The sequence below is a fragment of the Cryptomeria japonica genome, unplaced genomic scaffold, assembly GCF_030272615.1.
Source record: "Cryptomeria japonica unplaced genomic scaffold, Sugi_1.0 HiC_scaffold_246, whole genome shotgun sequence".
In the NCBI taxonomy this organism is placed as follows: domain Eukaryota; kingdom Viridiplantae; phylum Streptophyta; class Pinopsida; order Cupressales; family Cupressaceae; genus Cryptomeria; species Cryptomeria japonica.
In genome coordinates, this window is record NW_026729068.1 from 135,001 (window position 1) to 149,177 (window position 14,177).

The 14,177-nt window shown below is 59.3% G+C and overlaps 1 non-coding gene across 1 annotated transcript; it reads left to right on the forward strand.

The window, feature by feature from the left end:
• Nucleotides 1-12,579: 12,579 nt before the first annotated feature.
• On the forward strand, nt 12,580-12,698 carry LOC131869387 (5S ribosomal RNA). Its single transcript, XR_009367770.1, has one exon. It is a non-coding gene; the product is annotated as a 5S ribosomal RNA (ribosomal RNA).
• Nucleotides 12,699-14,177: the final 1,479 nt, after the last annotated feature.

Sequence of the window (14,177 nt, forward strand, 5' to 3'; positions counted from 1 at the left end):
GTCACCTCGAAGCGGTCTAAGAATCGGGCGCACTTGGGGCGACTACCAGTGCCAACCCCTTATCCCGCGGTGCGTCCGACACACAGAAATTTCCAAGGCGGCCAAGGAGCCTCCCCGCATAGCAATCGGGGTGTGAGGTTACGGATGCAGCATTGATAGCAATCGAGGTGGGAGGCGAAGGATGCAGAAGTGAGAGCCGAGGGATGTAGCAGAGATAGCAATCGGGGTGTGTGATGCAGAAGAGATAGCAATCGAGGTGTGCGGTGGGAAGGGCCCAGCAGCCAGAATGCATGAAGCGACGGATGAAGCAGTGATGACAACCGGGCTGTGAGGAGAGGAGGGATGCAGCCAAGAAAGCAATCAGGGCTCGAGGCAAGGGATGCATCAAGGATAGCAATCATGTTGTGAGGCGAGATTCCAAAGGCTAAACGTGAGAGGCTGCAGGGTCGACTCAGAGAGGTCTATGCATGTGAGAGGCTGAAAGCAAGGTCAACTCGGAGCGGTCTATGCATCGGGCGCGCTTGGGGCGACTACCAGTGCCAACCCCTTATCCCGCGACGCGTCCGACAAAGAGAACGTTCCAAGGCGGCAGAGGAGGTTACCAGCCGAAGGATGCAGTAGCAATAACAGGTATAGTTCCGCGGCGGCCGAGAAGACTCACCGCATAGGAATCGGGATGCGAGGCGAGGGATGCGGCGGGAAGGCCCCGACGGCTAAACGGAAGAGGCTGCAGGGCCGCCTCGGAATGGTCCAAGCATCGGACGCGATTGGGACGACTACCAGTGCCAACCCCTTATCCCGCGATGCGTCCGATACACAGATAGTTCCAAGGCGGCCGAGGAGCCTCACCGCATATCAATCGGGGTGCGAGGCGAGGGATGGGGCGGGAAGGCCCCAACGGCTAGACGGAAGAGGCTTCAGGGCCACCTCGGAATGCTCCAAGCATCGGACGCGCTTGGGGCGACTACCAGTGCCAACCCCTTATCCCGCGATGCGTCCGATACACAGATGGTTCCAAGGCGGCCGAGGAGCCTCACCGCATAGCAATCGGGGGTGCGAGGTGAGGGATGGGGCGGGAAGGCCCCAACGGCTAGACGGAAGAGGCTTCAGGGCCGCCTCGGAATGGTCCAAGCATCGGACGCGCTTGGGGCGACTACCAGTGACAACCCCTCATCCCGCGATGCGTCCGATACGAAGATGGTTCCAAGGCGGCCGAGGAGCCTCACCGCATAGCAATCGGGGTGCGAGGTGGGGGATGCGGCGAGATGGCCCCAACGGCTAGACGGAAGAGGCCACAGGGCCGCGTCGGAATAGTCCAAGCATCGGACGCGCTTGGGGCGACTACCAGTGACAACCCCTTATCCCGCGATGCGTCCGATACGAAGATAGTTCCAAGGCGGCCGAGGAGCCTCACCGCATAGCAATCCGGGTGCGAGGTGGGGGATGCGGCGAGATGGCCCCAACGGCTAGACGGAAGAGGCTGCAGGGCCGCCTCGGAATAGTCCAAGCATCGGACGCGCTTGGGGCGACTACCAGTGACAACCCCTTATCCCGCGATGCTTCCGATACGAAGACAGTTCCAAGGCGGCCGAGGAGCCTCACCGCATAGCAATGGGGGTGCGAGGTGAGGGATGCGGCGAGATGGCCCCAACGGCTAGACGGAAGAGGCCACAGGGCCGCCTCGGAATAGTCCAAGCATCGGACGCGCTTGGGGCGACTACCAGTGACAACCCCTTATCCCGCGATGCATCCGATACGAAGATAGTTCCCAGGCGGCCGAGGAGCCTCACCGCATAGCAATCGGGGTGCGAGGCGAGGGATGCGGCGAGATGGCCCCAAAGGGTAGACGGAAGAGGCTGCGGGGCCGCCTCGGAATAGTCCAAGCATCGAACGCGCTTGGGGCGACTACCACTGCCAACCCCTTATCCCGTGATGCGTCCGATACACAGATAGTTCCGAGGCGGCCGAGGAGCTGGGGGATGCGGCGAGATGGCCCCAACGGCTAGACGGAAGAGGCTGCAGGGCCGCCTCGGAATAGTCCAAGCATCGGACGCGCTTGGGGCGACTACCAGTGACAACCCCTTATCCCGCGATGCGTCCGATACACAGATAGTTCCGAGGCGGCCAAGGAGCCTCACCGCATAGCAATCGTGGTGCGAGGTGGGGGATGCAGCGAGATGGCCCCAACGGCTAGACGGAAGAGGCTGCAGGGCCGCCTCGGAATGGTCCAAGCATCGGACGCGCTTGGGGCGACTACCACTGCCAACCCCTTATCCCGCGATGCGTCCGATACACAGATAGTTCCAAGGCGGCCGAGGAGCCTCACCGAATAGCAATCGGGGTGCGAGGCGAGGGATGCGGCGAGAAAGCCCCAACGGCTAGAGGGAAGAGGCTTCAGGTCCGCCTCGGAATGGTCCAAGCATCGGACGCGCTTGGGGCGACTACCAGTGACAACCCCTTATCCCGCGACGCGTCCGATACACAGATAGTTCCAAGGCGGCCGAGGAGCCTCACCGCATAGCAATCGGGGTGCGAGGCGAGGGATGCGGCGAGAAGGACCCAACGGCTAGACGGAAGAGGCTTCAGGGCCGCCTCGGAATGGTCCAAGCATCGGACGCGCTTGGGGCGACTACCAGTGACAACCCCTTATCCCGCGACGCGTCCGATACACAGATAGTTCCAAGGCGGCCGAGGAGCCTCACCGCATAGCAATCGGGGTGCGAGGCGAGGGATGCGGCGAGAAGGACCCAACGGCTAGACGGAAGAGGCTTCAGGTCCGCCTCGGAATGGTCCAAGCATCGGACGCGCTTGGGGCGACTACCAGTGACAACCCCTTATCCCGCGACGCGTCCGATACACAGATAGTTCCAAGGCGGCCGAGGAGCCTCACCGCATAGCAATCGGGGTGCGAGGCGAGGGATGCGGCGAGAAGGACCCAACGGCTAGACGGAAGAGGCTTCAGGGCCGCCTCGGAATGGTCCAAGCATCGGACGCGCTTGGGGCGACTACCAGTGACAACCCCTTATCCCGCGACGCGTCCGATACACAGATAGTTCCAAGGCGGCCGAGGAGCCTCACCGCATAGCAATCGGGGTGCGAGGCGAGGGATGCGGCGAGAAGGACCCAACGGCTAGACGGAAGAGGCTTCAGGGCCGCCTCGGAATGGTCCAAGCATCGGACGCGCTTGGGGCGACTACCAGTGACAACCCCTTATCCCGCGACGCGTCCGATACACAGATAGTTCCAAGGCGGCCGAGGAGCCTCACCGCATAGCAATCGGGGTGCGAGGCGAGGGATGCGGCAAGAAGGACCCAACGGCTAGACGGAAGAGGCTTCAGGGCCGCCTCGGAATGGTCCAAGCATCGGACGCGCTTGGGGCGACTACCAGTGACAACCCCTTATCCCGCGACGCGTCCGATACACAGATAGTTCCAAGGCGGCCGAGGAGCCTCACCGCATAGCAATCGGGGTGCGAGGCGAGGGATGCGGCGAGAAGGACCCAACGGCTAGACGGAAGAGGCTTCAGGTCCGCCTCGGAATGGTCCAAGCATCGGACGCGCTTGGGGCGACTACCAGTGACAACCCCTTATCCCGCGACGCGTCCGATACACAGATAGTTCCAAGGCGGCCGAGGAGCCTCACCGCATAGCAATCGGGGTGCGAGGCGAGGGATGCGGCGAGAAGGACCCAACGGCTAGACGGAAGAGGCTTCAGGGCCGCCTCGGAATGGTCCAAGCATCGGACGCGCTTGGGGCGACTACCAGTGACAACCCCTTATCCCGCGACGCGTCCGATACACAGATAGTTCCAAGGCGGCCGAGGAGCCTCACCGCATAGCAATCGGGGTGCGAGGCGAGGGATGCGGCGAGAAGGACCCAACGGCTAGACGGAAGAGGCTTCAGGGCCGCCTCGGAATGGTCCAAGCATCGGACGCGCTTGGGGCGACTACCAGTGACAACCCCTTATCCCGCGATGCGTCCGATACACAGATAGTTCCAAGGCGGCCGAGGAGCCTCACCGCATAGCAATCGGGGTGCGAGGCGAGGGATGCGGCGAGAAGGACCCAACGGCTAGACGGAAGAGGCTTCAGGGCCGCCTCGGAATGGTCCAAGCATCGGACGCGCTTGGGGCGACTACCAGTGACAACCCCTTATCCCGCGACGCGTCCGATACACAGATAGTTCCAAGGCGGCCGAGGAGCCTCACCGCATAGCAATCGGGGTGCGAGGCGAGGGATGCGGCGAGAAGGACCCAACGGCTAGACGGAAGAGGCTTCAGGGCCGCCTCGGAATGGTCCAAGCATCGGACGCGCTTGGGGCGACTACCAGTGACAACCCCTTATCCCGCGACGCGTCCGATACACAGATAGTTCCAAGGCGGCCGAGGAGCCTCACCGCATAGCAATCGGGGTGCGAGGCGAGGGATGCGGCGAGAAGGACCCAACGGCTAGACGGAAGAGGCTTCAGGGCCGCCTCGGAATGGTCCAAGCATCGGACGCGCTTGGGGCGACTACCAGTGACAACCCCTTATCCCGCGACGCGTCCGATACACAGATAGTTCCAAGGCGGCCGAGGAGCCTCACCGCATAGCAATCGGGGTGCGAGGCGAGGGATGCGGCGAGAAGGACCCAACGGCTAGACGGAAGAGGCTTCAGGGCCGCCTGGGAATGGTCCATGCATCGCACGCGCTTGGGGCGACTACCAGTGACAACCCCTTATCCCGCGACGCGTCCGATACACAGATAGTTCCAAGGCGGCCGAGGAGCCTCACCGCATAGCAATCGGGGTGCGAGGCGAGGGATGCGGCGAGAAGGACCCAACGGCTAGACGGAAGAGGCTTCAGGGCCGCCTCGGAATGGTCCAAGCATCGGACGCGCTTGGGGCGACTACCAGTGACAACCCCTTATCCCGCGACGCGTCCGATACACAGATAGTTCCAAGGCGGCCGAGGAGCCTCACCGCATAGCAATCGGGGTGCGAGTCGAGGGATGCGGCGAGAAGGACCCAACGGCTAGACGGAAGAGGCTTCAGGGCCGCCTCGGAATGGTCCAAGCATCGGACGCGCTTGGGGCGACTACCAGTGACAACCCCTTATCCCGCGATGCGTCTGATACACAGATAGTTCCAAGGCGGCCGAGGAGCCTCACCGCATAGCAATCGGGGTGCGAGGCAAGGGATGCGGCGAGAAGGACCCAACGGCTAGACGGAAGAGGCTTCAGGGCCGCCTCGGAATGGTCCAAGCATCGGACGCGCTTGGGGCGACTACCGTTGCCAACCCCTTATCCCGCGATGCGTCTGATACACAGATAGTTCCGAGGCGGCCGAGGAGCCTCACCGCATAGCAATCGGGTTGCGAGGCAGATTATTGGGAAGGGAACCCCCTGGGATGCGGCTCAAGCAGTGCCCAAAGGGACTGGAATGCGGAATCACATCGAGAGACCCAAATGCTATACGAGGGCTCAAATCGAATTATCGATTTGGCCACGACATGGACGCATCGGAACGACTACCTTTGCCGAACCACTCGCAATTGCATCCATACCGAAACCAATAGACATTTCCGTTAGAGCCCTCGCATAGCATTCGGGAATCTCGCATGCCCCTCTAAATCGACCAATGCTGGCGCTCAACGAAAATCCGAGCGCTACCACCGTTCGAGCGCCAGCATTGGTCGAGTTAGAGGGGCACGGGGGAGAATGCTCCAGTCAACACCTCCCCTATATAAGTTATTTGTCCGATTCTCGCACAACCGTAGTCTGCCTCGTCGAATCAAACAACGGTCCCAGATTCCGACTTCCGTTCCGTAGAGACCCAAAAGCTAGATGGAGGCTCGCAAGAAAGAGAGTCGGCGCATAGCAATCGGGTTTCTCGAACGTTTAGGGACCGAGCTCACTTGCGGATAGGGCAAAATCCGCCAAGCAACCCAAAAGCTAGACGGGGGCTCGAATCGAATCGCCTAGGCGGCCACAACAACGACGTGTTGGATCGACTACCAGTGCCAAACCATTCAGCAAGACTAGTCTGTGTCGAGGCCGGATAGAGATTCTCAGAGAGCGCCCGTATAGCATTTAGGAGACCTGCCGCGTCCCTCACACTCGACAAATGGTGGTGCACGTTTATAAATCCGAGCGATCCCAACCCTTTCAAGCACCAACATCGGTCGAGATAGAGGGGCACGGAGGGGGCTGCGTGAGACAACACAGTCCCCTATATAAGTTATTTGTCCGATTCTCACACATCCGAAGAATGGTCATCAAATCGGACAACAGCCCAAACTTCCGACTTCCGTCCCAGAAAGCCCAAGAGCTATCTAAAACGTTCATGGCCGGAACTCGATCGCGGCTATACCAGTCCGCCAAGCAACCCAAAAGCTAGACTGGAGCTCTAGTCGAATCACCTCTGTGGCCATTGCAAGGACGTGTTGGAGCGACTACCATTGCCGAACCATTCCGCAGGTCGAGTCCATACCAAGGCCGCATAGAGATTCACGATGAGCTCCTGCATAGCAATCAGGAGACTTGCCGTGTCCATCACAATCGATAAATCCTGGTGCAAGATTTTTGCATCCGAGCGCTCCAACCAGTCGAGCACCAGCATCAATCGACATAAACGGGCACGGGGGGAGGATGCTCGAGAACACTACCTCCCCTATATAAGTTATTTGTCCGATTCTCAAGCAGCCGAAGTCTGGTCATCGAATCGGGTCAAAGACCACAACTTCCGACTTTACCCACAATGCAAGTCATCGAATCGAACATCGGCCCCCGAGTCGGACTCCATGCGTATGTCAGGTCATCGGACCCAAATTCCGCCTTCCTGCGCATGGCGGGCCATCAATATCAACTCGGTCATCGGACCCAAACTCCGCCTTTCTGCGCATGGCACGCCTTCAAATCGGTCATCGGACCCAAATTCCGCCTTCCTGTGCATGGCGGGCCATCAACATCAACTCGGTCATCGGACCCAAATTCCGCCTTTCTGCGCATGGCACGCCATCAACTCGGTCATCGGACCCAAATTCCGCCTTCCTGCGCATGGCAGGTCATCGGACACAAATTCAGACCTCGCCAATATGCCTACGTATCGAATCGGTCATCGGACCCAACTTCCGACTTCATCCATACTGTAGGGTCTTTGAGGTTGGCGCGGTGCGCTCAACCCGGGGAGTCGACCCATCGAAGCATACACCTCCCCTATATAAGCTATTTGTCCGATTCCCACACCTGTGTAGTTTGCACCTCTGACCAGGACATCGACCCCAACTTCCGAACTCGACTGCAACGACGGCACCAGCGCCTTGGTGCGCACCTTGCGACGCACAGTCCCAACATTCGCCTTCCTGCACATGGCAGGTCATCGGACCCAAATTCCGACCTCGCGAGTATGCCTACATATCGAATCGGTCATCGGACACAACTTCCGACTTCATCCATACCGTAGGGTCTTTGAGGTTGGCGCGGTGCGCTCAACCCGGGGAGTCGACCCAACGAAGCATACACCTCCCCTATATAAGCTATTTGTCCGATTCCCACACCTGTGTAGTTTGCACCTCCGATCAGGACATCGACCCCAACTTCCGAACTCGCCTGCAACGACCGAACCAGTGCCTTGGTGCGCACCTTGCAACGCACAGTGCCAACATTCGCCTTCCTGCACATGGCAGGTCATCGGACCCAAATTCCGACCTCGCGAGTATGCCTACATATCGAATCGGTCATCGGACCCAACTTCCGACTTCATCCATACCGTAGGGTCTTTGAGGTTGGCGCGGTGCGCTCAACCCGGGGAGTCGACCCAACGAAGCATACACCTCCCCTATATAAGCTATTTGTCCGATTCCCACACCTGTGTAGCTTGCACCTCCGATCAGGACATCGACCCCAACTTCCGAACTCGACTAAAAAGACCGCACCAGCACCTTGGTGTGCACCTTGCAACGCACAGTGCCAACATTCGCCTTCCTGCACATGGCAGGTCATCGGACCCAAATTCCGACCTCATGAGCATACCTACTAATCGAATCGGTCATCGGACCCAACTTCCGACTTCATCCATACCGTAGGGTCTTTGAGGTTGGCGCGGTGCGCTCAACCTGGGGAGTCGACCCATCGAAGCATACACCTCCCCTATATAAGCTATTTGTCCGATTCCGACACCTGTGTAGTTTGCACCTCCGCTCAGGACATCGACCCCAACTTCCGAACTCGCCTGCAACGACCGAACCAGCGCCTTGGTGCGCACCAAAAGTGCGCACTTTTGGAGGGCACTTTTGTGCGCTCCAAAGGTGCGCACTTTTGGAGGGCACTTTTGTGCGCTCCAAAGGTGCGCACTTTTGGAGGGCACTTTTTGGAGGGCACTTTTGTGCGCTCCAAAGGTGCGCACTTTTGGAGGGCACTTTTTGGAGGGCACTTTTCTGCGCTCCAAAGGTGCGCACTTTTGGAGGGCACTTTTTGGAGGGCACTTTTCTGCGCTCCAAAGGTGCGCACTTTTGGAGGGCACTTTTTGGAGGGCACTTTTCTGCGCTCCAAAGGTGCGCACTTTTGGAGGGCACTTTTTGGAGGGCACTTTTCTGCGCTCCAAAGGTGCGCACTTTTGGAGGGCACTTTTGTGCACTCCAAAGGTGCACACTTTTGGAGGGCACTTTTTGGAGGGCACTTTTCTGCACTCCAAAGGTGCGCACTTTTGGAGGGCACTTTTTGGAGGGCACTTTTGTGCGCTCCAAAGGTGCGCACTTTTGGAGGGCACTTTTTGGAGGGCACTTTTGTGCGCTCCAAAGGTGCGCACTTTTGGAGGGCACTTTTGTGCACTCCAAAGGTGCGCACTTTTGGAGGGCACTTTTCCTGCGCTCCAAAGGTGCACACCTAGGTGAGCACCTTCGACCACACCTTGTAGCACACCAAACTCTGACTTTCGACTTCATCCGCAATGCAGGGTCTTTGAGGTTGGCGCAATGCGCACAACCAGGGGAGTCGACCCATCAAACCCAACACCTCCCCTATATAAGCTATTTGTCTGATTCTCATACATGCGTAGCCTGCAGGAGCAATTAGGACATCGACCCCAACTTTCGGCTTCTAAACGAAAACAAGGTCTTTGAGGTTGGTGTAATGCGAACAACTAGGGGAGTCAACCCATCAAACCCAACACCTCCCCTATATAAGCTATTTGTCTGATTCTCATACATGTGTAGTCTACAGGAGCAATTAGGACATCGACCCCAACTTTTGACTTCTTAACGAAAACAAGGTCTTTGAGGTTGACGTAATGCGCACAACCAGGGGAGTCGACCCATCAAACCCAACACCTCCCCTATATAAGCTATTTGTCCGATTCTCATACATGTGTAGCCTACAGGAGCCATTAGGACATTGACCCCAACTTTTGACTTCTTAACGAAAAAACAAGGTCTTTGAGGTTGGCGTAATGCGCACAACCAAGGGAGTTGACCCATCAAACCCAACACCTCCCCTATATAAGCTATTTGTCTGATTCTCATACATGTGTAGCCTGCAACAACGATTAGGACATCCACCCCAACTTCTGAATTCGTCTGCGTTGACCGCACCAAAGGTGCACGCCTTGGTGCTCACCAAAATCCGACTTCCGACTTCTTCTGCTATGCGGGGTCTTTGAGGTTGGCGCAGTGCGCACAACCAGGGGAGTCAACCCACCGAATGCAACACCTCCCCTATATAAGCTATTTGTCTGATTCTCATACATGCGTAGACTGCAGCAATGATTAGGACATCCACCCCAACTTTTGACTTCTTAAACAAGACAGGGTCTTTGAAGTTGGTGCAGTGCACACAACCAGGGGAGTCGACCCATCAAACGCAACACCTCCCCTATATAAAGCTATTTGTCCGATTCTCATACGTGTAGTCTGCAGCAGCGATTAGGACATCGACCCCAACTTCCGAATTCGTTTGCATTGACCGCACCAAAGGTGCACGCCTTGGTGTGCACCTTGGAGTGCACTTTGGTGCTCACCTCGGTGCACACTTTGGTGTGCACCTCGGTGTGCACCAAAGGTGCGCACCTTGGAGCGCACCAAAGGTGTACACTTTGGAGCGCACCACATAGGGTCTTTGAGAGGTTGGCGCAGTGCGCACACCAAGGTGGGTGTTGAGGTGCGTGCCGAGGTGGGTGGGTGCTAGGGTGCGCTCCATGGTGGGTGCCAGGGTGGGTGCGTGCTAGGGTGGATTCCAAAGAGGGTCATAGGGTGGGTGCCAAGGTGGGTTGGTGATATAGTGGGTTCAAAGGTGGGTACTAGGGTGGGTTCCAAGGTGGGTCACAAGTTGGGTGCCAGGATGCGTGGGTGTTAGGTTGGGTGCCAAGGTGGGCTCCTGCGTGGGTGGGTGCTAGGGTGGGTTTCAAGGTGGACGCGAGGGCGGGTGCCAAGGTGGGTAACAAGTTGGGTGTTAGGATGGGTGAGTGCTAGAGTGGGTGCCAAGGTGGGTGGGTGCTAAGGTGGATGCCAAGGTGGTTCACAGGGTGGGTGGGTTCTAGGGTGAGTTCCAAGGTGGGTCACAGGTTTAGTGCTAGGGTGCGTGTCAAGGCGGGTGTCGAGGTGCCTGGGTGCTAGGGTGTGGATGCCAATGTGGGTCATAGGGTGGGTACTAGGGTGGGCTGCAATGTGGGTGCCAAGGTGGGTAACATGCTCGGTTGGTTCTAAATTGGGTGTCAGGGTGGGTGTGCACCCACCTTGCCCGAGGTGGGTGCCAAGGTGCCAGTGTGGGTGGGTGCTAAGGTGGATGCCAAGGTGGGTGAGAAGGTGGGTGATAGGTTGAGTGGTAGGATGGGTGGGTGCCAAGATGGGTCACAGGGTGGGTGCAAGGGTGGGTAGGTGCTAGGGTTGGTGTCAGGGTGGGTGGGTGCTAGGTTGGGTTCCAAGGTGGGTGCGAGGGTGAGTGTCAAGGTGGGTCACAGGTTAGGTGCTAGGATGGGTGAGTGCTAGGGTGCAAAGGTGCCAGGGTGGGTGCTAGGATGGGTCGATGCTAGGGTGAGTGGCAAGGTGGGTCCACAAGTGTCAAGGTGGGTGCCGAGGTGGGTGCCAACTTGGGTTCCAAGGTGGGTGCCAAGTGGGCGACTGCTATGGTGGATGCCAAGGTGGGTCACGGGGTGGGTGCCAAGTTGCTAGGTTGTGTTCCAAGGTGGGTGCCAACGTGGCTGCTAGGGTGCGTGGGTTAAAGGGTGTGTCACAACGTGGGTGCCAGGATGGGTGCGCACCCACACTGGCCAAGACGGGTGCAAGGTTGGGTTCCAAGCCCGGTCACAGGCTGGGTGCTAGGATGGGTGGGTGCCAAGGTGGGCACCAGGGTGGGTGCACCCACCCTGGCCAAGGTGGGTCACGGGGTGGGTCCTAGGGTGGGTAACGGGGTGGGTACTAAGGTGCGTGCCAAGGTGGGTCATGGGGTGGGTGCCAAGGTGGGCACCAGGGTGGGTGTGCACCAACCCTAGCCAGGGTAGGTCACGGGGTGGTTGTCGGGGTGGGCGTCAAGGAGCCAAGGTGGGTGGCAAGTAGCCAAGTTGCGTGCCAAGGTGGGTGTCGGGGTGGGTGCCAAGGATCCAAGGTGGGTGCCAAGGAACCAAGGTGGGTGTCTGGGTGGGTGCCGAGGTGGGAGCCAGGGTGGGTCCCAAGGTGAGTGCAAAGGTGGGTGCCAGGGTCAAGGTGAGTGCCAATGTGGGTTCCAAGGTGCCAGGGTCAGGGTGAGTGCCAATGTGGGTTCAAAGGTGCTAAGTTGGGTGCGAGGTTGGGTGCGAGGGTGGGTGGGTGCCAAGGTGTGCTAGGTGGAAGCCCGGGTGGGTCGGCATCCCATGGGTGTCGAGTTGGGTGCCTGATGGGTGCTTCTTGTCAAGTTTTAGTCGTCGGGACTCATTTCGAGCCTTAGAGGTCGTTTCTTGTCCGGTTGCCCTGTCTTCGACCTGGGAACCCAATTTTGGTCCTCGGGTCCCATTTTTTTTTGTCTCGCATCCCACTTTTGGCCTGTGGCCTTTTCGGGGTCGATTCTCGTTTTGGGCATCAGAGCATGTTTCTTCTCCTAAAACCCAATATTTGTTTATTAAGTCTCGGAACACATTTTTGTTCTCGTGGACCCATCATGGGTCTTGGAACGCATTTGTGGTCCTTGGGTCCCATTTTGCATCCCGAAACTTGTGTTTTGGTGCTTGATCCCTATTTTGGGTGCCCACCTTGCACCAAGTGCGCACCCGGGGCAAACCGAGCGCCTTGGTGCACCGGGGCAAGATCGAGCGTGCACCCGAGGCGCCCCGAACATGCACCAAGGTGCACTCGGCCCACATGTGAGCGCAGGTCGTTGCGCCCGAGGTGGTGTGTGGGCACCGCGTTGCAGACGGGACACTGCACGCACACGACGCCCCGTCCAGGTGCACGCACGTAGGCCGGGCCGGGTGCACACCCGACGCCCTAGCAAGGTGCGCGCACCCGGGCAGGGCTCACACTTGGCGAACGGGGCGCACTTCGCGAGGGAGGGTGTGCACCTCGACGGGGGTGGGTGGCCGGGGTGGATTCGCACGTGGGTCGCGGTTTGCTAAGTACACACTGCGACAAGCTCATAACGGGTGCGATCATACCAGCGTTAGTGCACCGGATCCCATCAGAACTCCGCAGTTAAGCGCGCTTGGGCCGGAGTAGTACTGGGATGGGTGACCTCCCGGGAAGTCCCGGTGTTGCACCCTTTTTTAGTTTTTCGCCGGGCGTCGCAATGCTATTTGAATAAACCTTTTGCCCGTTTGCGTTCTCGTCGGGGCCGGGCCGGGCCGGGGTGCGCTGCCCGCACTACCGCGCGCGCGGGGGGCGACACCGAGCGCGCACCCGAGGCGCCCCGAGCACACAGGCCACGGTGCAACCCGGGCGTTGTGCGCGCACCCCGGTGCGCCCGAGGTGCTGCGCGCGCACCCAGGTGAAATCGGTGTGCACCTCGGCCAGTGCGCGCTCGGTCGAGTCGCGCACGTTGGCCAAGGTGCACGGTGATGTTTCTTACTCTAAGGTTCCGCACCAGACGCCCGGGACAGGTGAGCGAAGCTGGGCGGGGCCGGGTGCGCGGCCGGGGCAGGTGCACGCAGCTGGAGAGAGCTTTGGAGCACACCAGAGGTGCGCACCTTGGAGCACACTTCGGAGCGCACCAATGATGCGCTCCATTCAAAAGTTTCCTGAAAAGGCAAAAAAAGTTGAGATTATAGAATTTCCCACTTGAGAGATTGTAAAAAAAAAAAATTTAAAATGAAGGAAACGCGGGTGCCAAGGTGTGCGCGCCCGGGTGCGCAGCCCAGCCAAGGTGTGCGCACCAAGGCGCCCACCCTGGCGAAGGTGCACGCAAGGTGCGCACCCGAGGCAAACCGGACAATTAACCCAACTTTCGACTTCGCGCGCACCTGCGCACCTTGGAGCGCACTTCGGAGCGCTCCTTGGTGCGCACCAATCTTGGGCACCTCGGAGTGCACCATGGCGCCCACCAAGGTGCGCACCCGGGGCAAACCGAGCTCCGACTTCGTGCGCACCTTGGAGCGCACGAAAGGTGCGCACCATGGCGCCCACCAAGGTGCGCAGCCCAGCCAAGGCGTGCGCATCAAGGTGCGCACCCTGGCGAAGGTGCGCACCCGGGGCAAACCGAGCTCCGACTTCGTGCGCACCTTGGAGCGCACAAAGGGTGCGCAACCCAGCCAAGGTGTGCGCACCCCGGGCAAACCGAGCTCCGAATCGTGCGCACCTTGGAGCACACTTCGGAGCCCTCCTTGGTGCGCACCGATGTTGCGCACCTCGGAGCGCACCCGGGGAAAACAATGCAATTAACCCGACTTTCGACTTCGTGGGCACCTCGGAGCGCTCTCGGGTTCGCACCTCGGAGCACACCGAGGTGCGCACCTTTGATGCGCTGCCTTCACCAATTTCCAGAAAAGGCAAGAAAACATTGAGAAGGTGTGCGCACCGAGGTGCCCACCCTGGCGAAGGTGCACGCGAGGTGCGCACCCGGGGCAAACCGGGCTCCGACTTCGTGCACGCCATGCTGCGCACCTTGGAGGGCCATGGTGCGCACCTTGGAGCACACTTCGGAGCGCTCAATGGTGCCCAACCCAGCCAAGGTGCCCACCGCGGCGAAGGTGCACGCGAGGTGCGCACCCGGGGCAAACCGGGCTCCGACTTCGTGCACGCCGCAC